The 22,044-nt window shown below is 39.3% G+C and overlaps 1 protein-coding gene across 3 annotated transcripts in view; it reads right to left on the minus strand.

The window, feature by feature from the left end:
- Positions 1-21,682, minus strand: part of tln2a (talin 2a) — an 85,174-nt gene extending 63,492 nt beyond the window's left edge. For 2 of the 3 annotated variants that reach the window (XM_028014464.1, XM_028014462.1), the window contains exon 1: positions 21,486-21,682. The gene's annotated coding sequence lies outside the window, so the exon portion shown is untranslated. Of the gene's footprint in view, positions 1-21,193; positions 21,213-21,485 lie in introns of those variants that run through there. The other variant, XM_028014463.1, reaches the window with a different exon arrangement.
- Between the last annotated feature and the right edge of the window lie 362 nt (positions 21,683-22,044).

Here is a 22,044-nt window from a genome sequence, read left to right on the forward strand (position 1 = left end):
TCCCCAATGAGCAGTGTGGTTTATCGTACCTGTCCCTATCGTAAAGCATCTTTCCCAGAGCCAGAGGAAATGACACAAGCTGCAGCCGCTGCACTGACAGGAAGGAGGAATGATGCTGACAAGTAAAATATGCTCCAAATGTGAATTGGTTTGGATGCTTTGCTTCTATCGTAGATGGAGACTCTCCAGACTTTCACATCTTCCAAAGTGAACTTGAATAAATACATTGTCTGTTCAAGTTTATGCACCACTTAATTCAGTTAACTGATTTAATTTTACTGGCATGGTGAAAAGGATCCTGATCGTAGCTAATTTTGAAGAGTCCATTATTTAAAATTATAAAGCAATGCAACCAGGGGCAAATATATGAAAAGAAAACAGAAATAAATGGCTAAGACTAAGGAGCAGCACTTTAGTTTTGTTAAATTGGTGCAACAATTCAGTTCAAGCTTGGCTCTGGACACTGGCAACAACAAAGACCTGTCTGTTGAGCATCATCGATTTGCTGACAACGGCAAGGGCCTAAAAAGAGATTTCATTTTGTTGTTGTTCTTTTACTTAGAAGTGATGAATCTATCAAATTCTGCTGAGGAGGTAATAAAAAATAAATAAACAGAATCCACAGCATCATATCAGCTTAATACACTTCTCAGTAGTCAGGCATTTTTGGATGAGTTTCAGCTGTTAAATGTAGGCTGCTTAAATGGGAAATGGGGGCACTTCCATCACTTTCCACCTTGCATAAAATCAAGAGAAGCCTATTTAATGAAAATAATTTATTTGCAGACATGATTCAATAAAATTCACCTTAAATATATTTGAATAAAAATACAGAGTCACATTTGAAATAATGCAATTAGTGCTTTGAGCAAAGAATTTATCTAATTTGTAGATCATGCCTTGATTAGGTTTTTAACAAAAATCAATATATGGTTTCTGAATTGCTGCATACTTTCTCTTTAGACATAAAATTGCCAGTAAATTTGAGGAATCGCTTGAAAAAAGCTTGAACAAATGGGGGCCACAGTTGAATGCCAGCATGCTGAGATGTGTCTGAGAAGCTGCTGCCAGCAGAAAGAACGGTCTGCAGTGCTTGGCCAACCTCTTTGTTCATTTGATCTTGCACCATCAGGCCATTCAAGACAAACCTATGTACTCAATCAGTACTGTACATGTTTTAAGATCGTCAAACCAAAACAGCAAAAGTCCAGTTTTGATTAGACCAGAAAGTAGATGTCTGATATTGCAGAAAGGAGCTTAAATAGTTTTTTTTATAAGATCTGAATCCCAGCACTGCTTCTATTATGTATTTTGATTCTGTCCTAATTTAATTTAATTTGTGATTTTGTTCACTCATTATTCTGAATATGTGAAATGTAAATCTAAGAAAAATATATAGTCACCTGTTAAAATATGTATTTAATAAACAAATAGGGTTTACATATTAGTTTAAAGGGTTTATCTATTAAATAAAAGTCAATGAGTAAGTAAGCCAATATAAACACAACCAACAGGTTCAAGCACTTCACACCACAGCATTCATCTGACAGCAATATTATGCAGCTGTGGAAAATAGAGTCAGAAGCGTCTGGACTTAAATTAATGGGAAAAGACATTTGAAAGAATTAACTAGTCACTGGTAGGTGTGTGATCTGATTCTCCAACACATAAGAAAAATTTGATTAAATTATATCACAGTTGTACATGGAGGTTTACTTAAGTGGACCCACCACTGTTCACATTCTGTGATAATGTATGGTTATACAGAGCTATTTATTAAACTCTCTCCAGGACATTAGAGAGGAACTTATTATAGATCAAACAACAGTTTTAGTACTTTTAAAAAGATCATATATTGTTGTAAATATAAATGATTGTATAAAAGGAAATGAATGTGATAACACAGTTGAAACTAAAACCACCCTGTGACAGAAACATTATCTCACAGAACTTGGAAAACATTTGCATTCTTGCAATTCCTTTCTCCAACCCTGCAAAGCATGAAAACTGCAACAGCAGAGAAACAAAACCTCCACGGTCTAGCATATCCTCAGAAACCAAACCCAATTTTAAAAAAGACATTTTGCTGTTGATAAAATCTGCCAAATTAAATAAATAAATAAATAAATAAAGGAAAGTGATTAAGCATGAAAACCCTTTTTACAATCTAGAATTGCCTGAGGTGAAGCAGATCACAGCTGGTCAGCTTTGCCTGTCACTCGGGAATTCATTGTTTCTTCCGTCGTGCAGTTTCATTAATCACACTGTGCAGACGGGGGCAAAGTCGGAACAAGTCACAAGAAAAGGTGCCTGGGAAACATCTTGCATCAGCTCCAAACAGGAGTCTTTCATAAAACTGCCCACCATGATGCCTCAACATCAAACAGAACCAACACAGCTGGATTACACACAGGCCAAAGGGGCAACATGCATCAATTACAGAGAATCTGCAAATGAGTGTCTGGAGTGTTTGACAATAAAATCCATTGCTGAATTGCAGGTACTCTGATGTGACATTTCACATATCAAGCAAAAACTACAGTGGAGCCTCATTATATTCAGCTGATTTACTGCCCAAACATGGTTACAACTAGGCAGCTCTTTTGCAATTAAAGGAGGCTGAGTGCCAAGTTTGCTGCTGGAGGCATACTCTGATCAGTGGCAGCTGCTCACAAACCTGAAAAATCATCTTTGTCCATGCATATTTTTCTTTAGCTTTCAGGATTTGTATAAACAAATCTGCATTCTGTCAATAAATAACCAACTTGATGAGTTTGCATGAGAAAATTAGGGGTATCCTGCATCTCATGACTTCTACAATGTACATTACTGCAGAATTTTTTAGATGCAACAAATCTATAGACCAAGATAACTTGAAATGGAGTTTCAAGGAAAAAAATCAAGAATCCAAACCAATATGGGCCTGTATGAAAATGTAGCTTCACCCTAAACATAACTGGTTGTGCTACCCTTGGCTACAGAAACTGCCATCAGATGTTAGTGAAAACTGGCCATAAAAGTTTGCTCACCCTTTGGTGCCAAATTGTTTAAACTTAACCAGATTGGTGGGTTTTCCAGTAAAAATGGCTTTTTTTTTAAGGTCTCGTCTCACCACTACATTTCAATTGTATTCAAGTCCAGACTTTCATTTTCGGAGCAACTCGTAAAAATCGATACCAAGACATTGCAAAGCAGTCCCAGACATCACATTACCATCATCATGTCTATTAGTAAAGCCAACAAAACAAACAAAAAGAAAAACAAACAAAAAACACTTCACATATTAAAAGGTAAAATTTGCATTTTTGAGGCAATTCAGAAAGGAAGGAATCCTTAGAAGCGCATTGTTTCTAGTTATCTGCAAGAGCGAAAGTATGTTCTAAATAATGAGAAAGGCACAGCCGAGCCTCACACTACACACTCCAGACTGATTGAAGCCAACTAACCCATTTGCTTCTGTCTCCTAACACCTTCAAGAGACGTAGCAGACCAGACCCCGATATTCAATTAGCTAAATGGGTCCAGGGGATTTGGGCTTAATGAATGAAACAGAGGTGGTGTGGTAGGGACTCAACACCCCTACATCCTCATTGGGAGACACCTGTCTACAGGGGAAATTCTGAAAGAAGGAAATAAAATACTGTTGATGAGCAGGCATACATTTCCTGTCAAATGTATTTTATAAAGAATAAATAAATGAGTTGCTGAAACCCTCCTACTCTGAACTGTCTGTGTGAAGAAGATCATGTGAACTTTTGGGTCAAAAATCAGAACCCAGCACTGTGTATGCCTGATCAAAGTGAACATGTCTGCAAAAAATGTTACCCTGAATCAAGAGGCAGAAGATTCATCTTGCAGTAACATTATAGAGAATAAACTTGTTTTATACGAAAAGAGGTGTTCACAGTGACCTACTGTGTAGCCATTAAAGATTCTTCATCAACATTTCAGTTTAAAGTTTTATTTGATCATAGCTTGTCAAAAACTTTAAAATCTCATCTTTTACTGATCAACACAATACGCTTTACCAAATTCTACTGACAACACCTCACTTCATTGTGGATGTTATTAATAACATAATAATAATAATAACCATTAATAGCATTTTTTTGCTATTAATCTATTATTTAAAGTAAAGACATGAAGGGAGAGATGTAAAAGGGTCATTTAAAAAGGAAATCCATCTATGGAACATCAATATGCGTCTGCAGTTCAATCAAGCTGCAAAAGAGCAAGCGAGAGCAAGACTTTTAGTTTAGATAGCAGGAGAGGGTGCTTTTTAACTTTCAAATTCTGTTGGTCGGGAAAACATTTTGGACTTGAAAATGTTGTCAGCCTTACAGTTTTCACAAAGGCCAAGATAAAGATATACATTCTCCACAATGTGCATAGCGACTGCACATTTCTGTTATCCTAGTCATGTTATTTGCTAATATAAGATGCTAAAATAATGTCAATGTCATAAGCATTTCTTCTTTTAAAACATTAGTAAAAACCCTATTTTTACTGTGACTGTTCTCTGAAACAGTGCCATGACATCATCTCTGCTCTGTCCAATATAAATAATTAAGTACTTTTGCCACTGCTCTTATTTCTTCCTATAATAGATATCTTAAAGTGAAAGCCGAATCACAAAAAAGTTGCATCATATTAACATATTAACACAATGCATAGTGTCTGAGGGTAGGTTGAGGATATCATGTTACACTCCTTTTTTGGAAATTTGAGGACATCTGGAGAACAGCTGTTGCTTTGCATCACACACACGCTCATGTTTTAGTTGTTACATGGCCTCTCCATTTAAGGACGGGAGGTCAAGCTGGTCAGAAGGTCAGTAAGGATCCAGGCACACAGCTTAATGAGGTTTAGCTATGAACAATCTTTGGATATTAAACACCACATAGTCACAATTACAAACACCATAATTGGTATAGTGGTATTCCTCACAAGCAGACACACAACAGAGCTCTCTTCTATACAAGGCAGCCGGTCTACTCTCTCCTGGGACGGCAGATTCTCAGTGATTAGTTCCATCCTTCCAGAGGGTTTGGGGGTGGGGATGGGTCCTTTACAGAAGGACAAGCTTTTAATTCAATTAGACAAATCCAGCCCTCCAACACAACCTCGCCCCTGTTCAGCTCCATTCATGGAGTGAGCAGAAGGGGCGGCAGCAGAAAAGAAACAAGGTGTTTACATTTGTAACCTGCATGCAGCTTGTTGGGGAGGTTTGCTAGACACTTTATGTTTCAGTTAGGTGGAAATGTTACAGTGCATGGGAGAACTGAGTACCGGGAGGCAAAAAACATATGCACATCACACTTTATTAATTTATAATAAAAACCATTTTGAAAACCACCTGACTTTTTCATTCTACATTGCTATTATGCATCATGTTGTGTTGGTCATAAGAAAGATATGTGGTTTATCTTAGCTCTTTAATATACACTAAAAATAAACAAACCATTTCAAAAGACTGAATGCTCAAATTAATTTACCCACAATGCCGTTTTTAATTTTTCTGACAAAAGTCTGACTTTTTTTCCAGATTCAATTAGCATATAACCATCAACAGCAATAAAAATACTAATCCAGTCTAAAAAATATAAAATAAAAAGATAGAACAACATGAGCATGGAAGGCTTGAAATAGAACAATAAATAAATCACATGAGCAACAGGTTATAACGTTAGGAAATTCATCTTTTAAAAGACGATTTGAACTAATATGGTCGTCCACTGAACCAGAATTAGAGCACATGGTACCTCTTAATTATTTATTAAACAGATTTTCTCTGAAGCTTTTGATGTAGAAAAGGGCAGATCACATGAGGAGGATCTTAGGTTCTTGAAAATAAAATGACTGAGCAAAGCATGCTACCCAAAAAGGTTCACATGACTAAAAATCACCTGCCATTACTGAAGGCTCTCAGATGTCTATCAACACTGGTCAAACCAGTGAGTAAATCATTACAATTCTTTTTTTTAATTTTTTATTAGAGATCATTTTGAGAATGTATTTTTCTGGAGTTTAAGAACATAATTATTGCCTATCTTTTAGTGTTTTGGCTGCAACTCCTGATCAAGATAAGTGCTGGCAATTTATCCTGTGAGAAAAATTCCTGAGATTTGGCTCTGCGGACCAAAAGGTAACAAAGCACTGCCCCACCCCCACTTGTAGCTGAACTAAAATCAGATGGCTTAAAGAAGCCTGCAATTTCCCCTCAGGGAAGAAGCTAAATTAGGATCATCATGTTTTAAAAGTACAGTTTTCAAGCTACGCAGCTATAAAGTAGAGAAGAACTGCCTGAGCAAATAGACTAATTAACCAAAATCAGCTTATTATGCTTTTGTTTCCCTATAAAGACCAAAACTTTGAAAGTATACAATATTCCAAAACTACTACATTTGATGTGTTTTTTTTGTTTTGTTTTGTTGTTTTTTTTCCATTTTTTTGTTAGTCTTTACATTAAGATCACACTTGTAGGCGAGTGTCTGGATAACACAACTGTAATCAATATATTATGTTATGTTAACTGAAGTTTGAATAATTGTTGCTTTTTGAAAAATAATAGCATGTAAAATCATATTTTAGATCTTAGGCATAAAAGCTTATCCAACTCTAGTTATATATGGTCCTTTGATATTACACCATCTTTGGTAGTAAGTTAAAGAATACACCAGCTCAGTCCAGATATAACATTTAAATAGACAGAGGATAATAGTTTTTCCCTCAATTAGTGCTGGAATTGAGATCCTGTCCATTAATTAAAGCAGAATGTGATAATAAGATTAACTGAAGCGAAAAGCATCCGACTAACTGCGCTCTTGAAGTGCCGGTGGTACTGATCAGGCCAAACAAGAACAAAAATAGCATAAACAGGGAAACTGCTTCATATCGAGCAGCATAATGAGTTACCTCTCATTCTGTTTAGTGCACGTCCTCACCCTGAAACCCATCCTGACAAACGACCCACAAAAGCAGAAAACAGTGCAGGCAGCCACAGGAGAGAACACATCTTTTCCATGGCGCAATAAATCATCAAAGCCCCATTTTAAAAGCTGTGTCTCAGCACTGGCAGCTCTGCAGATTAGGATGGACCAACCCTCTTCTTGAGCTGCTGGCCTAATCTCCTTTTTGCATCTCAGCCGTACGGATATGAGCGTCTCATAATCCACTCGATGAGTGGACAGCTGTGAGCAGGCATTTAGCGCCTTGCTTCTGAACCTCCAGCTGTGTTGGCACTCAAAAACGCACAGGAGTCAGGAGAAATATAGGCCAACATATATTTTAATCATCCTTCTCATTAGCTGCTTTTGCTGTAAAGATTTTATGACAGATGAAGGCCATTCGAAGCGTGACACTTTCCAAAAGTCCAAAAGGGGGCCACAGTAATTCCAGGGCAGGTGGATGTGATCAGAATCTTAGGTGTGTAAGCTGACCAACAGGCAGGGAAACCAATTAAAAAAAGAACGGTTCTGTTCAGAGGCTCTGGGACATGAAAGGAGAACAAAAGATTGACACAGGAGGTAAGCGACCATACAGGGCTCTGGCTGCCTGTTGTGGAAGGAACAATTCAGTTACTTCAAGCCTGTTTTTTCCACAGCGATCTGCAGTAAAAGCCTAGCCCCCTTACATGTCAGGTCCATTGTCAGGAGCAGACAGGAGCCACTCCCAGCTCACCTCATGCACATTAAATAGACTGTATTGTTTGGGGGAGTGGGGGGAAGTACAGGATAACAAGCTGGTGCAAATACTTTTAGAGTCAAATGATATAAAGTCCAGTTCGAAGCTAATTTAGCTACTTACCAACTTTCCTGTTGGTGTTTGCCTCAAAATCAACGTTTTAGCAGCTACTAAACATTTTCATATTGAGTACAAATTGTGTTATTGGTACTTTGTCTTACAACTGCAAGATTCAATGCATTTTAGAAGGACTTATTGTTATAAACCAGCACAAATTAGTGCATAACAGTGAGGAGACGAGCAAATAAAGAAAACTGTCATGAATTTGTATAGGGCCTGATTTATTAATTTTTTTTTGATACCATTAAGAAAAACCTTTATGCAAGGCACTGTTGCTTAAAAAATGCTTAAAGTCCTATTAAATCGTTTTATTTATGTGATTAAAATTATTACCTCCCAGCAAGCTTTTTATCAAATTTCGACTCATTCTTTATCAAAATGTGCTCTTCCATGTTGGAATGGAAACCCATTTTCCATTATCACAATTCATGCATTGGAAGTACTATTTTTAAACTCGGGCAAACTAGATTATAGAGGTTCAAACTATCACACCAGCAGCATGACAAATATATTAATCTACGGTATGTGGCGCTTTTTATCAATTTTCGTGGATGTGTCGGCTGATTTACAGCCCAGTGAGCCCTGCCGGTGCCACTTCATCCCTGTGTCAATGGATCGCAGCCCAGGTGGTGACACGCTCGCCGGCCGCTGGGGAGGTTTTGAGGGGAGAAGTGGGCGGGGTTTTGAAACAGATAGGGGCAAGAGAAATTGAGTGAAGGGGAGATAAGGGAGGCAAGAGAAAGAGGAAAGCGAACAAGCTTCAGCTCGAGAGACAGACTGGAGGGATACAGGGAGGGAGGACTGCTACTGTTTCCTGCTCGGTCAGCAGACTGGGGCTGATTTCAGGGCAGCTTATCTTTCAGCAGGAATACCACGAACGCACCAAAGAGAGACAGAGGGGAAGAAAGTCAAGCAGAACTCTGAATTGAATCCGTGCTGCATAAAAAGATATGCTATAATATAGCTCATTTCCTTACTGTGAAGTATTTTAAAACCTTTAGGAAGCTTGTGCTCACACATTTGATGAAAGTCATTTATGGTCATATTTATTCTTCACAACTTCATTTGACAACATAGTCACACATCACCTGGTTCCAAATAGTCAGTCACAAAGAGGCTGAACTATCAGAGTCTGTGCTTTCATCATCTAAATGCTCTGCTGTATTTATCTAACAGTAACCTGGTCTTTCGGGTGATATGCAGACTATCAGATAAGTAGATTTTTGGCCACTTGAAAGCAAAAGGGTGACACAGTGACTTGAGACTGTATTTATGTCAATGCTGCGTGGTTAATTGCTCAGTGGTTAATTGTCTGCTTTCCAGAAGAAAGTAAATATTTTATTTCAAAATCAATCTCAGTGAGTATGAAGGGAAAGACGAGTGTCACATAATCCAGGCCCTTTGAGTGTGAAGTTTCCACAGTCTAATGTCTTCAAGAGTCATTTTATCTCCTCAGGTTGGTCCACTGTGTTTTATCAACTCAAAAGTTGGCGCAACCGTCTACAAGAAAATCCTGGAGCACTTCATGCTTTGCTTTTCCTGAGAAGTTTTAGAATTTATGGAATGTTGCAAAGGGAAAGATGAGAAACACCAAACCCAACAATGGTAGTTCTGGAGAAACTTCCGACGATGCACAGCCTTTGTTGAAGAGTGGCGAGAAAGAAGCCATTTTGAAATTTAAAACCATAAGAACCCATTTAAAACATTTTCCACAATCCACATGGGAGACAGTAAACATGTAGAATGGGGCGTTTATGGTCAATTTAGAATTATAGCCTATGCAAAACACTGGATGTATGCCTGAAGAATTATACCACTTCCGTCCCCAAACAGAATGACCCAGTTAGAGACCTAAATCAAATAGAAAAAAGTGTAAAACCTGCAACTGAAGTGGAAATAGGTTCTGTAGTGAATTGACTCAGGAGATCTAAATGCAAATCTACTCCACACTTTTCACATTTCTACTCATAAAAATGTTTTACATTAGATCCACTTCAGCCAAGCTCCATTTTGTGTTGGTCTCTCATAAAATATGTCTAAAACACAACAAAGTAAATTAGATTTGAATACTGGAATGGATACATGGCAATGTTCACCTTAACGTTCAAAATAATTTTTAAAGCATTTCTTTCATTTATCAAAGGATGGACTTTGTAGCCCAAACCTCTGCTGTAAAAAAAAAAAAAACCTGAAGATGAGTGAGTGAGTGTTCTCCTCAGGTAAGCACAGGCTGCTGCTATAAATCCCAGCAGAGAGAGAGAAAGCTGTGGAATGCTTGGCAGCCCGAAACACACTACAACGCCAGGTTGCTAAGGAGCATTCACCTGCTCTCACAGCTGTGCGAAAATAAAAAAATAATAATAATAAATTTAAATACAAAATGTTTGGCAGCACAGCTGGAACTCTATTCAGGGACCAAGCTGCACTTGGTATAAGAGGAAAGAGATCAAATGCTGCATTTCTCATCTGGCAATGCGAACAAGCATTTGAATCAACAATCCTCGCAGGGTGTGATGCCAAATAAAAACCCAGACAGACTTTCTGCACAGACATTATCGTCAGATTCCTACCAGGAACATCATAGCTACTGGAAGGTCACTCTTCAAAATTATTCAATCATTGTTAAAAGGATGTAAGAATGCTCCCTTCTCCCTAATAATTTTCCTGGAGCTGTGCTCTGTGAAGGGAAGATAAGTCAGCAGACTGAAGACAAGGCTGGCATTCTCTCCACACTTCGAAAGACAAAATGCCTGAGTCCATCTAGACAGAGAGATCTGACAATGCTGCATTTGTCTCTTTGCCAGCTGGAGAACAAGCTCCCCACAGACAAGTCGATATGAAACGCATACCAACTTTAAACTCAAAACTATGGTCGTCAATGTCATTATTTTACTCTGCCAACGCAGAAAACACAGACTTTTGTATACTGTTCTCAAATATTGGATAATTGTGATTGCTATTTCTTGAATAATAGATCAAAAGAAAAGCAAAAACAAGAAGGTTGGACTTTATAACACAAGCTACTAGAAAGATAAATGCAAAAATGGTAACAGGGACCCACCACAGAACACAGCACAACTTTCTACCTGAAAAAAGACAAAGCCATTGATTGTTCATATACAACCACTTAAACGTATCCATTAAAACCAGAAGTCTGAGTCTTACATCTGCTGTGGTTTGGTCCAACCAAACCTGGAAACTCTAGCAATAACACCAGCAATTCCCTGCTCAGATGAATACGTTTTAATTTATGAAAGACTGATATGCAGTTATAATATATAATGACAGCATCCTTGTGTCCAACTGTATGTATGCCCAAGGAATGGCTATTTTCAGTCACTTTATTAACACTGAGCTTCCCAGAAGTAATACAGACCAGCTGCCACAATAATTTCACTGCCTTAAAAAAGGAGTAATGTTTACAGCTCCACATTGCAGAGTACACTGTTTGAGTGGTGTTTGGTCCTCTTCTCTCTCTCTGTCCCAATTTTTCTACTTCGAGGGCCTGGCAGCCCTCCCATGTACTCTCCCTTAACTAATAAACAAAGAGAGGATTCCCTTATATAGCTTTATTCAAACTCAACAACCTTACAGAGCAGCACCAGAGGGCTGCAGGGAAACGGGGATCGCAGGCTGGACTCCTGCAGACAGAAAGGTTTCAGGCCAAGGGCACGGAGCACTGACAGCATGATTGTGTAATACTCATACATTAACAGCCACTTAAAGAGCTATTTCTGGGACCCTCCATGCACAGAGTTCTGCAGTGTCAGGTTAGATTGGCTTGAGAGGGTTGCAAAGTGAGGCACAGCCATCCCAAAACTGCAAAATAAATAAATAAAAGTTTGCTTGCTGTGGGCAAAATTCATCCTTTGGGACAAAAATCACCAGAGATGTTTAAAATCAAGCTCAACCTTCAGAGTTTGGTTACAAATGGCCAATGGCACTTTATTTGCACTTTGAAGCCATGTTAAAAATAGAAAACTCAGCAGGAATTTGTACACAGAGTTAAAAGCACAATCAGCCAGGTCAGTATGACTTTAACATAAACTCTGGAAACCAAATACACAAAGGAAATCTCTTAAAGCAAATAATTAACAACAATCCACATCTGTGGAATAAGTTCAGTTGAAGAAAGTTGTTAGGTCTTATTTTAAAGCCTCAAATTCACATTTTAAAAATATCTAATAAGCCATAAATTCAGATGCAAAATGATTCATGCACACCCATAATGAATTGGATACTAATCATAAACCCAACATGAAAATACAAAAAAAAATTTAAAATACAGGTGAAATGTTTTTTTGATGGCCAATAGATCAATCAAATATTTATGTGACATATTCTCTGTGAACAATGCACTGTTTGGCAGAAACCAAGCACAAAGCAGTGTGATATTAGTGTGATGAAAAAGCCTATCACATGCAGAATGTGTTGCTTTTCAAATATATTGTGATGAAATATCATTTGAAACATTTGAAACAGCTGGTATTGTCAACCTCCCAAAACAGAGAAAACAAAAGGTAAATATTTAAATATTTTCCCACTTCATGCATAATAGACTAAAAGCATACAAACTGTTAGCAATTATAATTATGGCTCAGAACAACCAACTGATTTGGAAAAGTGGCTGATTTAAAAATGGGCTGAACAAATATTTAAAGAAAAACACACAGCAACATGATTGATCGGAAGACTCGCAATTTTGCTATTTATTAATATATCTACACCAAATGCTCCCCTTTTTACTTCATCAGCAAAGTAACAAAAATGAACATCTGAAATCTTGCACATACACACAACTACTTGACAACATTTTGACTGTTTACTTTCACCCAGGCTCATCACTCTTCCCTAGAGTGTTTCGTCCATGCTGTTCTGCTAAACTCAACCCCTCAGCCAGCACAGTGGCCTTATCCCAAGGAGGGCAACTCCTCATTCAAGTCAGCTGCAAAACATCTGAAGGAGGAATTTATCCTTATGGAAAGCCCAAGAATAGCTTTTTAAGTCTGCGGGAGGTCTGAAAGGGGGCGGGTTACATTTCCAGGATATGCCCACCATGATCAGTCCTTCAGCTTCTAAACAAAGCTGTGAGCTGCTCCAAAGTCACTTCCTGGGGAATTCCAACATTGGATGATTTTCACAAACCAGTGTCACAGACACAGAAATACCTTGATGAGTGACATAAAGTTTGAAATTTGTCAACAAGCCTGTTGAGTAATGAGAACACCATTTCTTTCTGCCACAGATTCGGTTACAGCCAGCTGCTGAGGGACCCCCGAAGCCGCGGGGAGAGGGACGTCAATGAGCTCATCTTTAAAATAGAAGAGTGGGATTTTCTTTCATATGATGTCTGGATTTTTATTTTTGCTTCAAAGCCGTTCTAGCCAACACCATCTTCTCCTCATTTTACCCTGTGATCTATAAGCACTATAGAGTCTTTTTTTTTTATTTTACTGCCGTTCCTACAAAGTGCTTTTTGAATTAATCTACAAGGTATATCTAAAATTAAACGTAATGGAAGCATAACTGCTTGGTTCAGTTCCTGACTGCAGACTTTCTGACTCAGTTTATGGATTCCACCCTGCAATGTAATAGGTGTTCTCCTGTAACCTTCGGGTGGCTACTGGGCGTTCCGTTTCCAGATCAAATGGCTCCAACCAGAACAAACAAGACTGTCCCACCTGAAGCATTTTATAAAGCAGCACCAGGAGAAATCTAAAAACCACAGGCTGTTGTATAGTAACTGGGGACACATGGCTATGGACACAGAGCCATCTGGACGTTGTTTGCAGAGAAGTGTGCTTATGTACTGGGAGCCACAGACACCTGATTAGGTTACATTTCTGCCCTGGTGACTAAGAGGCATGAGCCTGGAGGTGGTAGCAACCATGGCAGCAGGGATTTCTGTCGGAGACGCAGGCCAGTAATAGCTGAAGATGCCATAAACCCATTTCTGAGCATGTACTCTGTCAGCTAAAGGTTAGCTGATGCTGCAAAATGCCACAAGTTAAATGTTAAATATTTCACTGTGCACCTGGATTTGTTTTGACAGCGATGGTTTGGAAACCCTACAATAGCAAACTGCAAATGCAGTTGTTGCTATTGTAGCGACAAGAGTTATCAGAATCAATGTGTATCAAGATTTGATAAAGTCACGGTTTAAAAATCACTATAATTTTCTGATATACTTTTCCTATAGTTTAAATTTATCTTAAGATGGCAGAAAAAAAAGTCAAGGGAAGACAAAAGACTTCACCTGGCTATTTGAAGAAAAACATAACAGAACTGCCTCACCACAATTTGTTCCTGCACACTGCCAGCCAACAGGCTCAAAGAGAAGGTTCCTATGCTTTTCCCTCCTTTATTAGACAGATAAATGTGCCTGTTTGGAAATATTGTTGGCCACTAAAACCATGTCCACATCAGTGCTGTGTAAAACGATCAACTTTCCTAAGTTGATAGAGATATCTATCTATCCATCTATATATTTTATATTTTTGAGCAAGCACCATGAGTAATTTTTTTCTGTTACTGGAGAGTCATAATACTGTATATCCTACTGGCTCACGCCCAAAATCTTTGCAAAGGTTCATCTCTATGGCAACCTCTTTGGTTCCAAAACACTGAAACATGCACAAAACGCATTCTTCGTGCAAACTGGTGAATCTATGAGTTGCATCGCAAGACACAATGAGCCTCATATGGAGAATGCTGCAGAGTACAATTTGCTCAAACTACAGGCTGCTCAGCTTTAAAAAAAAAAAAAAAAAGGTACTTTATGTTTAAATATAGACTGAACAAATGGATGTCCTCATGCTCTGTCCTGGAGCTAGTCTAAGTATTTTAAATCAACTAATTAGAAAAGGTCAAAAGTGCAGAAAATGTGTGTGCTGTCATGCAGGCAATTGTTGTTACTGGTTTATACTTCTACATACTGTGTGGGAGGTGGGTAAAAGAGAAGTTTGTGGGAGGTGGGAAGGAAAGCTAGTAAAAACAAAAAAAAAAGTAAGTTATGACCTCTAAAGCTATGCCTCATAACTTGTTATGCCTTAACGTAGTTTAATGAAAATCTTTTAGAGTCTGAATATTAATTCATATAATCTGGCAGGGGGACAAGCAACAGAAACCAGTCTTAGTTGTAATTGGGTGCATTTACATTTGTGTTGTTCAAAAGGTTCATCAATGTATTATGTCCATCTTCAGCAAATAAATAAATGAAATCAAATTCAAACTTCTAAAATATGAAGTTTGATTTTTGTTTTTAAATCTAATTTTGAGCAATAACAGATCTAGCGGTTCTAATATGAAGGAATGTGACTTAATGCTAGCCTTTTTTTTATCCTACTTAAAATCTCATGACTTTTATATTCAAAGGTTACACAGGCCAAGGCTGATCACAAAAAAATTTAAATTCTGCAACATTGCCAACTTGAACTAGGCCACACATTCCTCCATCACCCTTCAGAATCTCACACAGTAGTGCAGGAGCTTCCCACTCCAACATATTTTTTGTTTGTTTTACATTTTGTTGCATTGGTTAGCTCAAGAGCATTAAACAGCATCTTTATCTTGTAAAGCAGCTGGATCAACATGGGATATGTCAGATTGTATAGTCAGCATATTTACCAAGAATCTCTGAATTTATTTATTTTTTTAAAGAAATTTGGAACAATTGGGAATCTAAACCTTAAGTGTCATTTCCATGGGGTTGTACCTAAAACATCTGACTGGTAGTATCCTTAATGGCTTAAAAGACAAATGGTTAACCTAATTTCTTGTGATTTTTTGGGGATTATGCCGGTTTTTTTGTAAACAGTTTCTATACAGGGCTTCCCAGATGGCTCTGAAGCAAACCATCTGGAATGTCAGGCTAGGTTAATGCAACAGCCAGCAATCCTTACATATCTGCATTTTGGCAGAAATGCATGAGAACAGCAAAGGGTGGTTATGCATATATAGCCAACATGAGGGGAAGCAGGCGCCAACACTAATGATGTAAACTCTAACATACAGAGAGCACAGCACATTCAATAAAGTGGTGAAAAACAAAAGTAGGTTGGAAATCATGAAACCTTTCTGTATTATAGTCAACCTAAACAGAAAGCTAAGCCTTCAATAAAAAGTCAAAAGCATTTTTCGTCTGATCTGTAAAGGCAGAATGGAGCGTAAATGTTTGTGTGCCTTTAGGTGTTTAGAGGTAGAACACACCATTCTAACTATCTAGTTATGTAAAAGCACAACTACAGCATAGCTGTGAATAGTGAGTATACAAAAAACAAAGAGGTAGAGTTTTATTAACAAGGATGTCTTTTTGCAACCATGTGCCCTAATGATGGCATTTTAGAGGAATTTTAACCCCTGGACCCCACAATCAAAATTCCAGAAAAAAAAAAACAACTAGAATTTAAAAAGAAGTCTTTGCCTTCTAAAATTCAAACAAAATATCAAAATAAATTTGCGCCAATTTGACATATTTAAAATTGTGCAGTGACAAAATCAAGACCATGTGAGAAAACAAAATAAAAACAGATTCTCATATTTTTTTCAGTTCAGCCCTGCAGGTGATAGTGCAGACGGCAAAAAGGATTAAAGATGCATTTTAGACATGTTCTGAAGGAAACCAATTTTGCCGGCTTGTATCTGCAGTTGCGTGCTATTTGGTGTTCTGGTACAACACTTATTCCCTAATCCCCAGAGACTGGTGAAGTGCCCATTTCTTTCTCCATCATCCTATCAAACATAAAGAGGACGCCAATGCCTCAATTCAAACCAGTAAGGAACGGGTCGGTACAGTTCAGTACGCTGTCTGTTTCCATTATAAAAGTAGTTCACACCCATAGTGCATTATTTCTGGGCCCCCTTCAGTTGTAGTTCCACAAGCCAACAGTACAGCAAAGTTAGTGTGGAGTGATTGGTGTCACACAACAGTCGACTGATTGGATGACAGAAAACACTTGTCTCGTGCTTACAACAAGCACGAGGAGAGTATGTTGACATGCTAGGCGTTTGGGTTTCACCCTACCTGCCCAGTGAGAGCCCAACTGGTGGTGGAAACACTTTCTTAAATACGCCGTCCCATAAAATGGCGTACCGAACCGCACCAACCCGGGCCGTGCAGCTCAGTGGAAATGAAGCTGAACTCCTTTGCTTGAAGTCGAGAGTCTTCCAACTTGTCTTTTATTTTATTTTTCCAGTAAGGAAGCCAATAAATGAAACCTTTAGCAAAGCAGCCAACTCTCATCTAAACTGTTCCACACAAAAATATCAGGTGAACAACGTCTTCCTCTCTGAATAACAAACGTATTACTTTCGACTTTAAATTGAGATAAAGAGTCAATATAAAACATGGCTAATAAACTACAGCTGTGGTTGGGTATGATGTCAGCGGTAATCATTTTCTCTCGATTTGTGTACAACACAATGATAACCTCCAACTTGGAAAAATTTCTCTGAAGTAGGGGGAAGGAAAGAACAGTGCACAGATTATATCTGGCAAGTTTGGCCACCAAACACAGCTTGCTTAGTTACCAACCTGGCAACCATTTCCTAACATTTGTCTCAGGCTTCAAGATTGCACGGAAAAAGGAAACAGCAAAGAGGAAAATATTATACTTTTTTTAAACTTATTTCTGCGCAACATTGGGCCAGGTATTAGGGGATACAAATTAGAAATCGTGAAAAAGAACTGTAAAGAAATACTTGATGCAAGCATGCTTTTTTATTTAACCTAATTGCATTTCATCTATCTAAATCTAACAGGCTGTTAATCACACCAATCGCAAACTGTGCTTCCAACACCATTATTTGCAATCTCCTGCAGGTAAATGGTAATAACCGAGCTGTACTTGCAGACCACAGCTCTGCAACAATGATTGACCTGGATGATAATGACATTTCCCGCCTGGCCATTTTTTCCCTGTCTGCACAGCAGGGCTACCTGACCTAGCACAGCTGCAGCAAACTGTTTGCTCTCTCTCCTTCTGTGATCCACACTGTGATTAAACTGTCGTTATGGGTTCATGCTCATTACTTCCCTGGTGGCCACTGGTCGTGACAGAGGCCTGTTTTCATGCAGAACAAAGACACAGATCAATAAATTGGCCACGTGTAGTAGAGCAACCTGACAATGTTGGTAGGAAATGTTCATCATCAAAGGATACTAGTAAAACAAACGATTGTCACCGATAGTTTACAGCTTTCTTCGTTGTCCATTAACAGACATTATATAGATTCCGCTAAATCTTATTCTATGCTATAAAAAATGAAGACGCTTTAAATGATGTCTTTAACCAGCAGCCTTTCCTGAAGTGATTTCAGCACTATATAACTGAACAGCTACTCTGTTTGGTGTATTGGGTGATAATTCTGTTCAAGGAATATCAAATAGCAGAACAGATGCATAAACACGTTCCCCCAAAGGTCAGTGCACTTAGAAATGTAATGAGAAGGCTTCTGATTGTTGCTGTTATGCGAGTTTGGTCGGTTAAATAAATGATTGGGGCTGTCGCCGGTGGTGGAGCCGCATACCAAGCAGGAGCAGCAGCAGCTGAAGGCAAGACTTAACTACAGGGTTCTGGGGAAAAAATCTGACATTTTCAGGGAAGGGAAAAAGAGGCAATGGGCGCGAAGAAGCGCGAAAGGCCCGCCTCATTAGACAAGGAGCTCCCATTCTGAAAGGACAAATTTTTAATACGGGACACTTTGGGGAGCGCCATGAATGTTCTCTTTGCTGCTGCAGATTCAGGATGGATGCTTTCCACTCCCACAGGATCCACCATGCTTACTGGACGAATGAATCTAAACTAATGGTTTCATGTTATTAAGAATAAATAGTTTAATTTCCTTTTTCAGTTTTTATTTTTATTTTTTTCCCCCACCACTTTCTTAAAGTTTAAGCATTTTGGCTATCCTCATCTGCAAACTCATTTCAATAAATGAAAATAATTAGCAGAACATTCACTTATTTCAGTTATTGAATTTATTGAAAAACAGAGTGAAATGTTCAAAACAATTTGAGTATTGGTTGGGGTTCTTCTGCATGCGTTACTGCATCAGTGCAGCGTGGTATGGATGCACTCAGCCTGTGGCTCTGCTGTGATGGTAAGGAAGTCCAGCTTACAATAGTAATAATAATAATAATAATAATAATAATAACCTTCGTTTCATCTGAACGTTTGGCTCGTTTCCATTTTCTTTTTCTTGATACTACAGACCCTCTGTGTGTCAGGTGAGTTTGCTGGCCAGGTTTAATTGATGTTGACTATCATCGTTAAACTAGTTATTGGTGCCATTTAAAGTGAGCGGGTGGCAAGTGCTGCCAGAAGCTTGTCATTAGAGGAAAGCATGAAGTGTTCAAAAAGTTCCAGATTGGGCGTGCCGTGGTGGCGTAGTGGTTAGCGCGACTCGTATTTGAAGGCCTAGAGTCCTCGACGAAGCCGCATGTCTTCCCCCCTCTCTTTCCCCGTTTCCTGTCAGCCTACTATCATGTAAGGGACACTAGAGCCCACAAAAAGACCCTCTGGAGGGGTAAAAAAAAAAAAAAAAGTTCCAGATTAATTAGCTGCACCAACGTTGACATAGCTGCACAAATTATCAATCACTGTAGAAACTTAACACTGGACTTCAGGAAAGTTTGATTCCTTCCATCAGATTCACAAACCTTAATTTTCAAATGGGTTAACACGAGGAAAGTGACGGTGGTAGCTTGCATGTGTGTGGTGGCTCCAGAAGCAAGGCTATCCACTGTCCAAAATGTTTTATACAAAATCCTCTCACAGATGTGGTTATGCCTATAGTTTGCACACCTTTTTCTCTCACATTTTTTCCGCCACTCCCATTTATATACCTTGTTCTGTGTTTGGAAACACTGAACACCCAGTCTCTGTAGCAATGATGTGGCTTACCCTCGTTGTAGAGGAAGTCGACTTGTGATTATGTAGGCGAAAGTATAACATTTGCATCATAAAAATACATTTTAATCGTTCTAATTTTCTGAAAAACTGAATGTTGGGTTTATATTAGCTGTGAGCCATAATTATAATAATGCTTAAAATGTCACTTGCTAAGTGCTGAATCTATTTGAACTTCAGTTTTTAGGTGGAATTACTGAAATAAATAAACCTTTTGATTAACCGTATTTAGATACACCTGCAGCCATGAGCGCCAAACACAGTGAAAGTATAACTGGTCTAATTTATTATTTGCCTGCAAAGTGTTGATGCTTCTCGCTTGAAATGCACCCAATATTACATCTGAGAAGTACCTTTGCGACTGTTAAGAAGATTGCTATTCCATTTACCGTTTACCTCCAATCCAAACACACAGGCTAATGTCCGACATACCCAGGGGATTTGTAAGACAGCAGCTAGGAGAGCACTGGTTCCTGAGGAATTACATACACAGTGGAGCGGCTGCAGCCTATAAGGTCATGTGTCTTTTTCTGACAAGCCAAGGTCCAGGCACTCTGATGTGCAAGTGAGTTTAATGGCCAAAAGTAAATCCTCCCCTGAAGCCCCCTCACCTCTCACACACTCTTTCCCTCTAACAACACAGGTTGCCCACCACTCCGAACCCCCTATCTCCCATCTCATATGACCCGTCACGCCTGCCTCCTGGCAGTCTACAGGCAGCCACTCTAAAATTCATTGGCTGCTGACTGACCAGCTAGGCTGTAATACTACAGCAGCCATGAGAGCCTATTGATCCGCGCGCACAAACTTGCGCATGCAAACAGACGCAAGGACTCAGCGTGGGGGCGATGACATCTGAAGATATCACGAGATTTCTTGCGCCAGCATGTGTTCACCTGTACATAAAATAAAGGCTGGAATGAATATCGGCACCTCGGCTTTCAATGAAGGGGTGTGGCAGCGGAGCGGAGACACAGGCAGACTCCCATCATCAGCGTTTACCCAACACAAGCGGGCGTGCGTTGCATTTGATGCTCTCTCCAGCACACTCGTCGTGAAATCACAGACGCTAGTTTGGTGGGGAATCGCAACCAAAGCGTGGGAACCCACGCTGGACTGAGAGATACGTTGGGCGCTGCAGAATACAGGCGCGTCCCTACAAGTTCAATAAAGTGCGATGCTAAGCAAACGAGAAACGCGCTTTGCGTGGGTCGTCAGTTTAAATAAGCCGTAGGGTTAAAAATGAAAACAAAAAAAAAAGTTAGAAACAGTTGGCTTTGGCATTTAGTGGAAGCTTTGACTGACATGGAAACATGGCGGAGGCTGGCTTCTCTCTGGCCAGTGTGGTGTAATTCATGTTACCAGCCTATCCGTGAACTCTCCACGCTTCCGAGTCCTGCACACCCGCCGCAATTCGCAGGCTGGAGAGCTGCGGCTTCTGGAGCAGGATAATTGTTATATTTAAATGCCCGCAAACTCACCAGGCGAGCCTCAGCTGTAGCAGCCCCGTGGCTTGTAAACTCCCCGCAAAAACCAAGCGAAAAAAAATGAAGACAGCGAACAAGTTGTTTCATATGAGAATTAACAGGATAATTGAAAAAAAAAAATATCCACAGCGTAAAGCGGGACAGTTACGCACTAACACACACTCACATGCATGCTGGGATACACGCTGGGCGCTGTTTGAATATTATAAAGAGAGGAGGTCACCCAGATCTGCGGGGGAGATGGGCTCCACAATAAGCCGATTACAGGATTGGAGTATAGACCTACCTTCAGATGCGCTGCTGGGGCATTTCAAGAGACAAGACGCGCATAAACCAGCAGCCGGCCAGCCTGCAGTCCCGCTGCTTAGCACCGAGATATCCTGCACGTTGAGAGAAATTTCCAAGTGGCTCCGGACGGTGTATGTGAGGGACGGAGAGAGAGAGAGCGGCGAAGCGACAGTGTTGTTAGATGTGCGTGGATGTGTGTAAATGGGGAGTGGGACAAAGAGGAAATGCGTCATTATAACTGGCCAGTACGTTTTGTAGTCCGTCGGCTCGGATGCGCAACCCTTGGAACTACACAATGGGTCAGAATAAATAGTATATGCATGGGTATCTTAATAAATTCAGATACTATTGAAGAGTTATTTTTTTTAAAGGAATTCAATTTAAAACGTGAAACTAGTACACAGAGCGTTATATGGTTCAAATGTTTATTTCCACTAATTTTGATTAATACAGCGAGAAGTTGTGAAAACTAAAATTTCAGTTACTTTACGTCTGCTAAAGAAGCTGGCGGTTCACAGAGTGCTTTATCCAAGCACATAAAAGGAAAGTTAAATGGA

This window comes from Xiphophorus couchianus, chromosome 4 (genome assembly GCF_001444195.1).
Source record: "Xiphophorus couchianus chromosome 4, X_couchianus-1.0, whole genome shotgun sequence".
NCBI lineage: Eukaryota > Metazoa > Chordata > Actinopteri > Cyprinodontiformes > Poeciliidae > Xiphophorus > Xiphophorus couchianus.